The sequence below is a fragment of the Dermacentor albipictus genome, chromosome 9 (genome assembly GCF_038994185.2).
Source record: "Dermacentor albipictus isolate Rhodes 1998 colony chromosome 9, USDA_Dalb.pri_finalv2, whole genome shotgun sequence".
Classification (NCBI taxonomy): domain Eukaryota; kingdom Metazoa; phylum Arthropoda; class Arachnida; order Ixodida; family Ixodidae; genus Dermacentor; species Dermacentor albipictus.
Genome location: NC_091829.1, coordinates 101,390,835 through 101,405,971, shown reverse-complemented (window position 1 = coordinate 101,405,971; position 15,137 = coordinate 101,390,835). Strand labels below are relative to the sequence as shown.

The following is a 15,137-nucleotide window of genomic DNA, read 5'->3' as shown; positions in this document are numbered from 1 at the left end:
CCTTAAGAAGTCACACAAGAAACACGAAGCCCAGCAGGGATAAAATTAACAAGACCCTCCGTAACCTGGACGATGGGGCGACGGAGAGTTTACTAAAGTATGTCAATGAAAGCTGGGAGACCGCAAGTATACCGGCTTGCTGGAAGCACGCGGACGTAACGATGATCCCGAAACCCGGCAAGCCCATCAACCTACAGAACCTGCGTTTGATCTCTCTCACGTCATGCGCGGGAATACACTTCGACCACATGGTCCACAATCGTCTCACCCTACCTGGAAGGAGGTGGGCACCTGCCGAACACTATGTTCGGTTTCCGGCCTAACCTTCCCACCCAGGAAATTCTACTTAAGCTTAAAGAAGAAGTCATCGACGGCCTCAGCACATGCCACAAGAGTGCCATCCTGGCTCACGACGTGAAGGGAGCCTTCGACAATGTCTCACACGAAGCAGTACTAAACAGCCTACAACATACCAACTGCGGACGGTGGACATACGACTACGTGTGGGGCTTCCTGATGGGTAGAACGGCGACCATAGGCCTGGGGAACCTCAGGACCGAGAAGTTCCAAATACCGCAGAAAGGAACCCTCCAGGGGTCGGTGATCTCCCGTTGCTGTTCAATATAGCGATGAGGAGATTGCCCCAAACTCTTGGAGAACATCAGGCGTATCAGTCACGCAATGTACGCAGACGACCTGACCATGTGGAAGTGCACGGGATCGGTGGACGAACAACAAGACGCCCTGCAGGAAGCCATTGACAGGACCGAACATTATCTACACTGCTGCGGTCTTTCACGCGCGCCGGAAAAGTCGGAGCACCCGATCCTGAAAAAGAGGACAAGAGGGCGGCCTCCGAAGGAGACACCTGACCCAACGTTGACACTACATGGAGTCAACACACCCAAGGTGGACACACTCTGTAATCTGGGCCTCACTTTCCAGAAGGACGGTGCCGGTCTCGCCTCGATTAAAAAACTGCAAGCGACAGTTACCCAAACCACGCACAAGGTGCGAAGAGTGACAAACAAAAAAGAACGGCCCGAAAGAGCAGGACACAATCAGATTAATACAAGCCCTGATAATTAGCAGAGTCACTTACGGCACCCCGTACCTGGGTCTCAAGAACGGCGAGAGAGACAAATTAAACACCCTGATACGAAAAACCTACAAGCTGGCACTGGGGCTTCCACCGACGACGTCAATGGAGAAGCTACTCAGCCTGGGCATCCACAATACTTGGGAGGAACTAGTAGATGCCCACAAGACGAGCCAACTTGAGAGCTTCACCAACTTTCGCAAAGCTATCAATTCCGTGAGATTGCCTTCAACCATTGCCATACCATGTCAGGCCAGAAACCTGTGCGAAGATCTGCTTTACATACGTGTATTGTGGAGCGTCTGCCTACAGGTTACATATGGCAGGCAAGGTCAGTCACTACGCCACAAATGGCATACCATGTGGGAGATGTGCTTTTAATGGCCACGGGAGACGAAATTGACTTATGGGGATTTCGTGCCAAAACCACTTTTCGGTTATGAGGCACGTTGTAGTGGAGGACTCCGGAAATTTCGACCACCCGGGGTTCTTTATTGTGCACCTAAATCTAAGTACATGGGGTTTCCCATTTCGGCGCCATCAAAATGCGGTCGCCGTGGCCGGGATTCGATCCCGCGACCTCGTGCTCGGCAGCCCAACGCTATAGCCACTGAGCAACCACGGCGGGAAGGGAGACGACCCACAATTTGCACAGATTGCAGGTCTTGCGGCTCAGGATGAGGTTCTGCTCTTGTTATACAAGAGGGGCCTTGTTGAATTCAGGAGACATCGATAAGCATTTAAGGTATCTAACCGCAATGTAGTCTGTGCGGCGCGGCCAGGAGTTCAGGTACTACCATAGTTCCTAGATCTTTCCCTGGCAGGGGAGGTGGTATCCAGATGTGCATTATTGTTTTTTCATTAAAAATAGTAATATTTGCGTAGCCTTATCTTATGAACTCTACGTGGTGTACTTCGCAGTACGTGTTGTGCTAACATTGTGTTTATATTCGTGTCATATTTTTTTTTCCATTCCGTGCATGGTCAATCAATATTCATGCACCCCGCCCTTAAAGTATCTTTATACATTTCTATAAAAAATAGATATTATGGCACAGTGTGTTGTATATATATATATATATATATATATATATATATATATATATATATATATATATATATATATATATATAGCAACCAGTGTTATCACTTTTGGAGTTTGGCGTTGCACCATCCTGCTTCTATTATTTCTTACGAAATAATTAAAAAAACTATTTGTATTCATTGCTATGCTGATTATGCAATAATGCAGCACTGCATGAAACGCATTTTACTTTTTGCAGCTACAGAGTTGAACTCGGGTAGTTACACATTGTGCTGTTTTCCTTGGTATAGTCAATCCGTTATTTGATTGAGTGAAGCAAGGAATCCACATTCGTTGCAACCTGTAACATAACATGTGCATTTCACTGACTCCCTTTAAGAAGCATGGGAGTCCTCCATTTCATGCGTCCTTCCTGACTCCGTTTTGTGACTACCTTTGGAAAAAAAGGTAGTCCGCGACTGAAAAAAAGGGAGTCGAGCTAGTAGTGACCCTCTTCTGACTCTCTTTCTTCAAGAGTGTGCGTCAAGAGTGGTGCGCACCCTTAATGTTCTCATAACTCTCTTAAAACTTTGGGCTCTGTAGCGCGCGTGCCTTGTCTTGTTACTGTTGCCTCAGCATGTGGCTCATACCCTGTCCTGTATTCTCAAAGCCGCCTTGTTGTCTTGTAGGGAACTCTTGCCTAATTTTTCATTCCTTTATTATTTTAATGTTTTTGTGCAGAATAACGTTAAGCCACTCAATATGAAATATTTAGAAGCACCATTTATTGGAAACATGAAGTGATAGGAGGAGGAGAAATAAACTTTATTAGTAGAAATGAGCCGACGGTAAAATCATCCGAGGTGGGCGGCGTCCCTACACTGTAAAAAAATTTTCCTTACTTTACAGAAAATTTGCTGGTAATTTGTGACCGAACACTCTTCCGTAAATTAAGAACGGTCATTTCCGTAGAACGGACAACTGTAAAAAAAGAGACCGTAATACAAGATACGAGTGCTTCTGTATCTAGAAAACGGAAGACTCTGTATTCTGAATCTGTACTATAACCGTTAAAGTACGGTGCTTCTCGTATTCAGAAAACGGAACACACCGTATGCTGAATCTGTGCTATAACCGTTAAAAAACAGGTGCTTGCCGTATTCAGAAAACGAAAGACTCCGTATACTAAATCTGTACTATATCCGTTAAAGTACAGGCGCTTCCCGTATTTCATCTTGCAGAGCATATCCACTCGAAGAATGTGCCATCGGGCACAAAATTGCCCAGGACGTGCGAGAGTCGACCGAATTTCATTGGTGTGCTATTTGCTGGGATCAGCCGTGCCACCATCTGCGTTCGGAATGTGCATACGTGACCCACTGTTTTCAGCGGTCTTGAGCAGAAATGCAATTTGGTCAACGCTCGCACTTCCAGGGTACTTTTGTCCACGATAGTACATCTCCTTTAATGCAAATGTCATGAAGGCAGCTCATAGTCAAAGCAGCAGGTCACCATTGAGAAAATTGTCTTGCCAAGACACTGACATGGCTGCAGAGATAAAACACTTTGCACTTTGTGATATGAATGCACTGCATAGCATATATACAAAAAGGTGCAACATTTCAGTCCTCAGGTTCTTAGATCACAGAAGCAACTTTATTTTCTTCAATCACTCGTCTTGCACTTCTTCCTGGTGAAAGTTGTTCTTGACTCCAAACACTTGCAAGGATAAACTTGCTGCTGTTAGGAGAAACAAATAGTATTCGTGAATATCCATCCTAAAGAAAGCGGCAAAAAAGTTTAATCACAGAACACGACAAAGCAGTAACTTCTGTGTTAGAAAAACATGTAAGTAGATCAACATTGTTGGCACAAGGGATGTTGCTGTAGCCAACATTTCGACATAGGTGCTTGTCATTAGGGTAGCAAATGTTTTCCTTGGCTGTGTTGTGGGATTGTGCATATCTCACTGGCCCCTAGCCTCATTGGGGGAGAAGTAACTGGTGCATATAATAGGTCAAGAGAAGCCAAAGTGTTAAAATAAAGGAAGGAAGGGTGTGCTTAGCAGTGGTGATTGTGATGGAGCGGGTATGAGCAATGCTGTCAGTACTTGCCAAGAGTAGGGGTGACCAAAACAGAAAACGATGTACACATGTATGCAGTCATTAATCCAGTAGAACCAATATTCCCAGAAGACAAAATAGGTATCAAGATAAACAGTTTGCACTTTTGGAAAAGGAAAACGAAGAATTAAGGAAAATAAATTTTGTATCAAGATGCATCTGGTTAAGATCACTGCAAATGGTAATTGAAGGCACATTATGAATATATATTTTGTTGAAAGCCGATGAAGAAAATACATATTAACCAAATATTAAAAAATAGGGACATTAAAATTAAACTGGATATGATCATAAAACAGTAAAGAACAGCCAGTGGAAAAAAATTGGATGGCTAATATAACCAGGTGCAAGATTGCAAAACGTCGAGTGCTGTTTATATTCATGCTGCTGTTGACGGCTTCAAGTTTCTGTCTTCCTGTGGAACCTTTGTCTTACTTGAACAAGGAAATGGGTCATTTTTTAAACAAGCCAGTTCAAATGCAGTTCAAAGCTTCAGCCGTGTTATAATGAAAGAAAATATTATGGTCAGTTCTCCTGCTCATCTTGAAACTTATTGTGCGCAACAAACAGGGACGAAGAATAGAAGAAACACAATGTTAAGCGCACGTCCTTGTGTTTCTTCTATTCTTCGTCCCTGTTTGTTGCGCACAATAAGTTTCAAGATGAATTTGTTCCAACTAGGCCGACTCGCAGTCTTGCTTCAGTTCTCCTGGGTGTGCTTTCATTCACCAGTTATTTCCACCGGTGTAAGTTCAAAATATAATGGTCTAAATGGACCTTAGCTCCTGGCAAACCATTAGCTGGTCTTTTTTTCAACACAGATGCCTGCATATTATATGTGTTGGCAGGAGTGCTAGCGAACTACATTATACTTGTTGCCACAACCAAAGTGAAACTTCGTAACAGTGATTGAAAAAAAACAGCATTCCACAATACTGATTCAAGTCATCTGGAAAAGTTGCTTAAGTTAACGTACACCCCCTACTCGACCAGACACAATTATTCACCACACTGACTCTCATGGTGTCAACCATGCTATTACAACACTAGGCATCAAGTGAGGAGAATTAGGGGATAAGAGGGCACAATGCTTTTTGTTAGAACATCAAATGTGCTTTACATAAATGCTACATTCCAACTAACAAAGGAGCAACCGGTTTGTGAGATAGTGACCAATGCATACGAAAGCTAATGACATTCTGTGCAGCAGAATGTTGACGATGAGGTGTTATGCGCACAAGTGTACTCTTTCACACAAAATGACATCCTGCACTCAAACCTTGTGCCAATATTAGAGTTTGAAAAACACCGTAGTGGAAAGCAAAGAGTGCTAAATTTGTTGAAAATTACTAAAAATTATTCGATTATTCATTATCCTTACTGTTCGTTAAAGATTCACAGATTGTTCCCTATGGGCGCTGTAAACAGGCACCCTGCTTTTACAGTGGTAGCAACAATGATCTGTGGCACAGACAAGAATAAATGCTCATGAAGTTTATGCAAGAGTATATCCTACAAATTACACCCCATTTCACATTCCAATATGGTAGAAGAGGAAGACGAAAAAAACTACTTTCTGGTGGAGGATGCATACCCCAGAATAGAAGAAACAAGTGTACCCTAACCATTGCTGCTGCCGATGCCTGTGCACTAGCAGTTACATATAATATGGCAGTTACAATTATTTTTCCACAAGCACTGCAAGCTGCGGCCAGTTTACCAGTACACAGCTGTAATAAATTTAGGGCAAGCTAAAGCTCTTTAATGGATTTATCTCATATGACACAATTGGAATGCAATATTCTGCAAATAAGTGAAGCGCGATGTGCCATCCCGTACAATGAAACACCTTTGAAGAATCTGAATCACCACCTGCACTCTTAGGCAAAGTTACACCCTTTGGAGTGCCCCTTCTGCCACACAACAATAATCGTTATTTGCCTTGATGCGTTTCGTTTCTTGAAGACGCCACGCCCGCTACTTTGTTGTCGAGAATGCTATCATGCTGATAACGCGCATGCCGTTCGTTACTGGAAAGCACAGGGCTCGCAGCGTTAAAGAAAGAAAATGCATAAAGGCAGATGACAATTATCGTTGTGTGGAAGAAGGGGCACTTCAAAGGGTGTAACTCTGCCTAAGAGTGTGAGCCGTGACGAGGGAAAAGAGTGTGTTCGGTGTAAAGTAGTGCACCTGTATAACCTAAAGCTTTGGAGAATGCATTTAGTATGAGCTGGGAAGGTTCCTAATTTTAATTGCACACAGTGAAAACCTCCATGCAGTTTTGCAAAATGCAAACCCCCTACCTTATTGTTGTTCAAACGTAATGACACGTAGGGCCATAACGTGTACATTATGGGTTTCGTTCCCAAACAATCAAAGTGAATAGCACCACCCTAAGTGTTATGTGCCTTCTTGTTAGTGTCGAATGCTGCGATGGGCAGAGAAACGGATTTCTGGAGCAATATAAAGTATTAGGTACTGTGATCTCAGTTCTTTCACTGCTGTTAAGGCATTATTGGGTCCTAAAGTAAAGAAACGAGGAATAAATACATGCATATTTTACGCTACAACCCTCATAAGTATTTGGTAGTCTGGATTATAAAGGATTCCAGATTTACAATGCAGGACAGATTTTATTCCACTGAAAGAATGGCATCATGCCAATGATTCTGCATTGGGTGCTATATTTATTTGTATTTAGTTCAGTTGGAATGTGTGTGTATCGTCAGCGATATCGCTTGACATGTTTTATATTGACTGTTTTCTATATTTAGGCAAATTCGTATTCGCAAATAACCTTGTATGACACCAAGAACTTGCTTAGCAGGAGTATTTCTAACATTTGCAAGATATGAGGCTCTTGAATGCATATCTCAGCCTGGGGTACACGCCGCCCCCTAATCTCATCAGCAAGTTTCTGGAACTCATCTACGAGGTTTCTTATGATGAATGTAAAGTTGCTTGAATGGGGGAAATAGGGAATTTATAACAGGTGAATTATGCAGCAAGAAGCAAGCATCAAGAACTATACAATGAAGACTATAAAATGCAAGAATTATTTGGGATGATTTAAAATTCTGGCATTGTAACGAAATGTCTTTCAATCTATATATAAACTCTGATTATTCACTCTACTACCACTGCCTTCATTAGAAACATTCATAATCATTATCCTATCTATGCCACATCATCATAGCTAATATTCAAGCCTTCATAAGCTGCTTTTTTTACTGCTAATTCTCTGTGGGAAAGAGGTGTCCGTATGAAGACCATATCATATACTTATTACCCGTTTTTAGATAAATGATAAGGGAAAAACTTCACACCAAAAATGCATTGAGCTTGAGCAAGTTCTGCGTTTGATGCTGTTGATTCTTTTTTCCCTTTGCCATCATTGACCTACCTGGTTAGCTAAGTAGACAGAAAAGCTGCAGGAGAAAGGTGGGGGTGCCAAACCAGACTTGTGCCCCAGGGGACCTTTTCACGGTCACTGGAGGAACTGCCTGTGGCCTCGGCATCTTCCTTGAGGGCCACGGCCATGTCTAAGAAACCTTGTCTCCACAGGCTGCACAAAGAAAGATAATTTGCTGAGCTAAGTCTTTTTCTTAAAAGAACCCATTTAAGTTGTATTCGTGGCTTTGCACCACAAAACTGACACATGACTGGCCACTCAAGGCACTTTTTGTGTATTCGCAGGCTTATTCCTTGGAAAAACACTTTTATGTAGCACACAATGAGTAACAGTAACAAAAAAGTGTATCAGGAGGCTTTCATATTGCTCTACAACTTTTCATTGACACATTTCATTTAATTATTTGAGATATTTATAACTAATTAAGAATTATGTAATTAGGCAGAATGCACAATATAATCAGAGTATCTCCAGGCGATGGCAAACATTACCTTCATTTTGTCTAGTTACATCGCATTTACATATTTCTAAATCTTGGTGCATGATAGTTAAGACACCCTGTAGATCAAAAAACAATATTAAAATTTTCATAATCATCTCTTGCGTGTTATTGGTGGCTATGGCTGCTTCAAGTTATTCTTTCAGTATGGTACAAGCAGTTTTGAAGTGAAATTGTTTTGCATCGAGGGCATGTAATCTAGGCAATCAAGCAAAAGGTCAAGTTGTGTTCACTATTCAGATGTTTAACTAAGAAGCTGCAGGAAAAGGAAACAAGACACAACACCTAATAAACAATGCAAAATTTGAAAATTTAAACTGAACAAGAAACCAGTTTTTGAAAACACAGAAAAAAAGCCAGCAGCTTACATCGAATACACCCTTGCTATGTACTCCAAGTGAAGTTGTTACCGCAATGCTTGGGCACCATATGAACGTAACAATCAACAACTTCGAGCAGAATATTAACACCACTAAATGAACTGGCCTTTGAAGATTCTTGATCTGAAATCCTCAACGACTTGTTCTGGCGTGTAATCTGTCAAGCTCAATCTGTATTCTCAAAAGCTGGCTCTCGGCCATAATTTCTCTAAACGCAACATCAGCTTAAATCTCAAGATAGGGTTGACCTGTAAATAAAGTGGATAATGCATGGCAAACATCATGAACTCTCTTACATGTTAACCAGAGGGTTCACTCATGCAGCCATGAAATTGTGATGCAGACACGATATTGAAGCTGGTTTTGTGAAGTGTTTCATGCTTCCAAGGCTTCTTCAGTTGTGAAAGCTGTCTCCGTTAGCTAAATAAGCGATGAGAATAAAAAAAGAACTTCAACATGCTCACAATATGTTGGCCATTTGCAAGTAAACAGCAGCCTTTTTGGGCACCCAGGTTGCCTGGTGCAAATCTACTATGCCACAGTACTTGCGTTACCCAGTACCAGCCACTTTAAAATGCAATGTGTTCAGAACCCTTTCCCTCTGTTTGTCTGCTTTGGAAACAGTTTAACATGTGTTCAGTAGGCGTCGAGAAAGGGGACAGAAAACACTGTGCACCACTGATTTCTAACATGTTTCGCTGGATGCAGCACACCGCACCGGATGCAGGTGAAGCCAGTGGAAATGCGATGTCATGCAGTCGCTTGTCCTGGAAGCAGGGCATATGGTGGACTAACTAGTGCGTGCGATCAGATAATATTGCTGCCGAAAAACTTTTCTTTGTGGTTTTTCACATTTTAGGAGGTCTCTACATGTCTGGTAAGCACTTTTATGACAATCTGAACCCGTATACGATAGTGTTCTCTTACATCAAGTTTTTTCTGATTTACCAGTGTTTCCATTGCACGCCACTTATGTTAGCGACACTGTAGACACTACAATGGAAAAATTCTGGACACCTCGAAACACTGCTTGGGTAGTTTATGGCACATCAGGCAGGCATGTTAGAGGAAGAAATGCTACACACCCGTGCAACAAAGTGCTGCCGCAAAGTTGTCAAGCACCAACTTCCGGGACAAGGCCGGCTTCAGTCGAGGGCGCTCGATGTGCTGTTCATCCCCTGTAGTAGAGATCAGTGGCGTGGACCCTTTTATACTGGCTGTCTTTTCTGGTCGGAACCTTGGCAACAGCTTCCACCATACTTTTTTTGAACCTGCAACATGTGCAGAGAAAGTCACATCACTGTGCGTTGATTGTATGGCTTTATTGTGCTACACATTCTATCAAATCATTAAAAAATACAGTTCACACATTTTTACTTCTGTATATAGACAGTCTAGTTGCTATACACGCGAAACATTACCATTCCTCTGACAGAATACAACAATAGAAGCGTACACTGTAAAGCTACACTAAAATTTAAATTGATGTGACACCGTATGAGCATACAGTATGCTTACTGTATGCTTTAGCCCTGTGTCAAGTAAAACTTAATTGTCAATCATTTATGGTGTATTTCTACTTATTCTGGGTCATCAAACTGTACAATCAATGTTCCAAGTTTACACAATGTTGGCTTTTGATTGCCTATGTGATCCGTTTCCTACTTACGCATGCAGTAATCCCACTGTATTAAGGAAAAAGAGAATAGGAAATGCCGTGATAATCTTCTACATTTGATGAGGGCAGGAGCAATGACCAATAGCATGTGGTTTAAGCTACATAAATACTTAGTTTTCACACAGCTTAGGTAATTATTCAGCAAGTAATAAAGAGCTATCCTGTGTACCTCTGCATGACCAATAAAATCTGACTACTTGACACTGCACTAAGGCTGCCGCTTGGTACTGTTCGGCAGTTCAGCTTTGGTTTTCTGATATACAGAACTGTTTAGGTACCAGTAGTTTACTTTGCGATAAAATGGAGCTTGGAGCACTGGTCATTTGCACATAAATAATGCGACAGCAAATATAACACAAGGATAGGAATATGGGTCTCTTGGAAAAAGTACATACACATTATGATTATAATGTGATGTGATGCCACAATGAAACAGAAAGCAACGCATAGAAGTGGACGGCGCTTCCATGCCACCAAGGTTATTAGACAGACAGTACTTCAGAAGTGCCCGCAACACAATGTGTTGGCGTGCTAGTTGATGTGAATCCATAAATACTTTGTTAAGCGCAAAACAATGGACACAAGAAAGACGACCAGCACAAGGCGTTACACTCAACTGACATCACTTTATTGCGACGCTCCTTTATAAATAGTAGAATCTAGAAGAACATCCACAGTGAGCACTATGTGCAGAGACCACCAACAACCAATCACAAGAGCGTACTCATGCGACGGGATCCAAAAAACCATATTGAGCACAGCACAAGGTTAAAGAAGGCACACTAATGCACTGTGGCCCCAATGACTGTATCAAGAAAGCTTCCGATAACTCTCAGGCGGTGGTATCACAGCACTTTTTCAAAATCGTAGTATCACGAAACATGGCTTTGCACTTCCATATTTTACAATGTTGAGCCGAATGGGAACCCGTGCCTGTTGGTATGGATCGCTTAGGTTCGCAATGTTTCATGATGCTACGATTTTGAAAAAAGAGCCGTGATAACACCGCCAGAGAGTTATCGGAAGTTTTCTTCATACAGTCATTGGGGTCACAGTGCATTAGTGTGCTTTCTTTAACCTTGTAAAGTGCTCAATATGTTTTTTTTTTATTCTGTCGCATGAGTGTGCTTTTTTGATCAGATGTTGGTGGTTCCTGCACATGATGTTCACAGCAAATGTTCTTCTAGATTCTGCTGTCTACAAAGGAGGGACGCAATAAAGTGATGTCAGTTGAGAGTAGCGCCTTGTTCTGTCGTTTTTCTTGTGTCCGTTGTTTTGTGCTAAAAAAGCAATGATGTATTCCTTGTGTGTGTTTGAAGACAGCTCCACACGCAGTAGCGTATCCAGTATTGCTGCCCAGTGGTTTAGCTCGCCGCAGTTTGAAGTGCCACAACACATAAGGAGAGAAACCTGCATTATAGTCTTGTTGCAAACAAGAATATAACGTGAAGTGCATTCTGAGGCCAGAAACTATAAAAAAAAATTTCATGATGCACCGCTGTGCAAGGTTTTATAGCAAAGTCAAATACATTTAGTGTAAATATGACACTATGATGGTGCACAATGGTGGTAATTTGTAATAATATAAAAGGTGCCTTAATGTTACAACAAAAGCTGACATTACTTAATAATAGCCCTGTAAAATTTAGCATGCAGGGGCACCGCTTGGTTAAACAATAGTGATGTATTGTCTATGTACACAAGTATTACCCACGCATTTCTGCCATTGTCTAAATGGCATAAATGAATGGGTAATACTTGTATACATAGATATTACATCTCTATTGTTTAACCAAATGGGTAAACTATGTCTGCCTGACACAAGACTAGAATTAAACCATAAATTATATATAGTCACCCTAACAGTAACACCTCATTTGAACTTCACAGTAAGTAGACGCCTCTTGATGCCAGCCTCCCCCAATGCTAAACTGTGCTGCATGCTCTACAGAGAAATTATAGTGGTATCACTCAACTCTGAAGCAATTCAGGACTGCAGCACTGTAGAAGACATCTACAAATGTCCCATTTCATGTATAACAGCCTGAATTGCTTGCACATCTTACCAAGTGCAAATTAAAATTTCTTTTTGTTTAGCATTTTTGCCTGCTAGACCACAATCCAATGTCATCAATATATTAACATATTACCTCAAAGAACCTAATTTGGCTAATATATTAACACCTTTGCATACTGCCACAGCTGCACTCTGTCATATGCGTTGCAATCATAGAGGAGTGCTGGTCCACCAGCACTCCAATGTCACTAACAGTGATCACCTACACAGCTAAGTAAACGGTCATGATTCAGGTGGCAAATAGCTATGAGAAAACAAAATCCACTCACCTTGAGAGCTATAATACTGCAATAACTTGAGAGAGATGGACCCATTGCATGCAGCAGACCTCTTCTCAGCTCCAGCACAACAGCAACTTGCCTTTCAGTAAAAGAAAAGGATTGATTAGTAATGATAAGTTACCTTGTTTTTGCTGAGTATCAATACAATCTGACTTTCATGCATATCCTCTCTCCGCTTTAGTAATACAACTGAATTATTCGTCAAATAAAAGAGTCTATGATGATACCATTCGCTTCTCTTGTATGTCCAAATTTTTTCGCACTGATACCCCGTTTACTGCTTGCTTAGTGGCACGAATGCCTTGACTGCCCAGACATCATTCGAAGGAACACGTCTTGCTGCACCGCAAACGGTGCAGCAAGACGTTTTTTTCTGGTCACAATTAAAACGTGCACCCAAGCAAGAAAGTAACGATCACAGGTAGTGAGCGACTGCTATTGCCTCGAACGTTTATTTCCGTATTTTAACAGAAGTTCTTGTATCGGATACAGTATGCTCTCAAGCCAATACAAGCGTCAATACAAGAGCTCAACTGAACTCAGTTTTATTCTACGCTTTTAACGCGAGTGAACAAAAGGTTAGAAGTACCTCACGGAAATTGCGATCGAGCCAAACGCGCTACGACTGGAATCGATCTGAAAAGATAGGTTGATCCCTTTCCCCATTCATGCGTGATTTTTGCCCTAAGACGTTGCATAGTGGTCTTTTGAAACAATATTTCTGTTCGCGACACCGGCTTACCACACATCATTTTAACACCTACGTTATGCAAACCAAATAAGATTAAAATGGGCTTACCTCATGAGCAAGTTACGAGCGCACGTAGACTGTTGAACACCCGTTGAGAGCAAGCAGGCTATCCGTGTCCAAGCGCATACGTGCACCCAAACACAGGACAACTTCTTCGATGCCGCAGCGAGCAGAGTTTTGTACACGAAGTGAAAGACATCCAGCGCAAATATCTCCGCGCGATGACGGCAAATAACGAGCGCACAAGCGTACACAACACAGCAACAAATTCGGAACTTTGCCAATTCGAACGTGCCGAGACCCAAGCAGCGTAACCATCCATCGTTTCTGTTCTTCGCTCCCGATGCGTCAATCTCTCTTCCTTGGGGTCTTGCTCCACCCTTGAGTACAAATCAAGAGATATTTACGGCGAATTAACAACATTTACAACACGACTCGAAAAATGCCGGCTGACTACACATGTGCATCTCCGTCTGCCACTCCTAACCGACGCGCAGCGCGCGCTGCCCCCTGGTGCCGTACTCTGAGCGCGGAGAACCGAACAGAATCGGTTTCGTTTTCGCATTTGTGCTCTAGTTACTGGAACTGCAATATAATTGCTTGACAATTAATTAAATTCTGAAAGAGGAGAACGCTTTCTCTCCCACAAGTTAGTGCGTTTTATACAAAGGGAGAGAGAATTCAAAAGGCTGAAAGGCAGGGAGGTCAACCAAAGCATTCGCTACTGGCGATAGCAAACCCCTGTGCTACAATGAAGTGCAAAGCAGTGCACTGCGATGCGTCCATAAGCTCGAGTACAGTGATAATTTGGGCGGGTTGGTGCATGTAATGAACGGGTAAATAATGAGTTGTGTCGTAACATTACCCATGCATAAAGCACGTGGAACTAATGGTGTTGCATTCTAGGTCAAAAAGAAATAACGCTTGAATCGTTACATCTCGACACTGGGCATTCTTTCCGAAATATTTTTTTCTTCTTTTTGACAGTATACACAGTACTAGCACGGTAATAGGTCCTTCATCTTCAGTCACCTTCCAGTAGTTTACATACATGTCGGTGCATGTTCGCGTTCTTTATTCTACCGTACAAGAACGAGCGCGCTTACCGGTCTTGTTTCAAGATGAAGCGCCAAATGTTTGCGATTACATCTTACCGCAAGAATTAACACATGAACAGTGAAGATTATGCGTAATCGATTTGTCTCAATGAATGGGCAGTTATTGTAGGAGACGAGATATTTTGTAAATATCATGGGAATGAGTTCAACCAACTACATTGCAGTTCAGCAGTGCCCTTTGACACTTGGGTTAATTGCTTGCCGCAGTCGAAAATTTCCTCCGACCGTTGTACTTGGATCTATAGGCCGCCAGTCCCCTTCGAGACCATTTATTGCCAAATGTAAACGCAGTTACGGTCATTTTACCACTCCCTGCGTTTCGGTACTGATTTAGAGTGCGCACAATTTTTGGCGTATAGAGCACCAATGTCATTCCCAGTGCACCAGCACCTGAGTGCCGCAAGCTTGTTTACGTATGCACGTATGTCCCCGGCTCTTCATTCACTTAAACATATATGCTGCGTTATTAACTACAAAGCGCTTAATTTGAGAACATTGCGAGAACACGCATATATTTGCGCATATGATCAGCGTTACTAAGCCCATATGCGCGGCAAACTGCGACCGGAATAGAAGATGCGTATATATATTTATACGATCTGTTATTGCAGCTTTTGGTAGAAGGCTAGCTCTCACATTTTGTACGCAACTTCATAATGCGTACAGTTTGCGTGTTCAATAAAGTATTGTTAGCT

At 42.1% G+C, this 15,137-nt stretch overlaps 1 long non-coding RNA gene across 2 annotated transcripts; it reads right to left on the bottom strand.

The window, feature by feature from the left end:
* Positions 1 to 3,757: 3,757 nt before the first annotated feature.
* LOC139049963 (uncharacterized) lies at positions 3,758 to 12,616 on the bottom strand. Of its 2 annotated transcripts, none has more exons than XR_011508676.1 (4): positions 12,562 to 12,616; positions 9,623 to 9,808; positions 7,650 to 7,811; positions 3,758 to 3,863 (listed from the first exon to the last, which is right to left on the bottom strand). It is a non-coding gene; the product is annotated as an uncharacterized lncRNA (long non-coding RNA). The 2 variants fall into 2 exon arrangements; XR_011508677.1 differs by having other exon boundaries at positions 3,758 to 3,860.
* Positions 12,617 to 15,137: the final 2,521 nt, after the last annotated feature.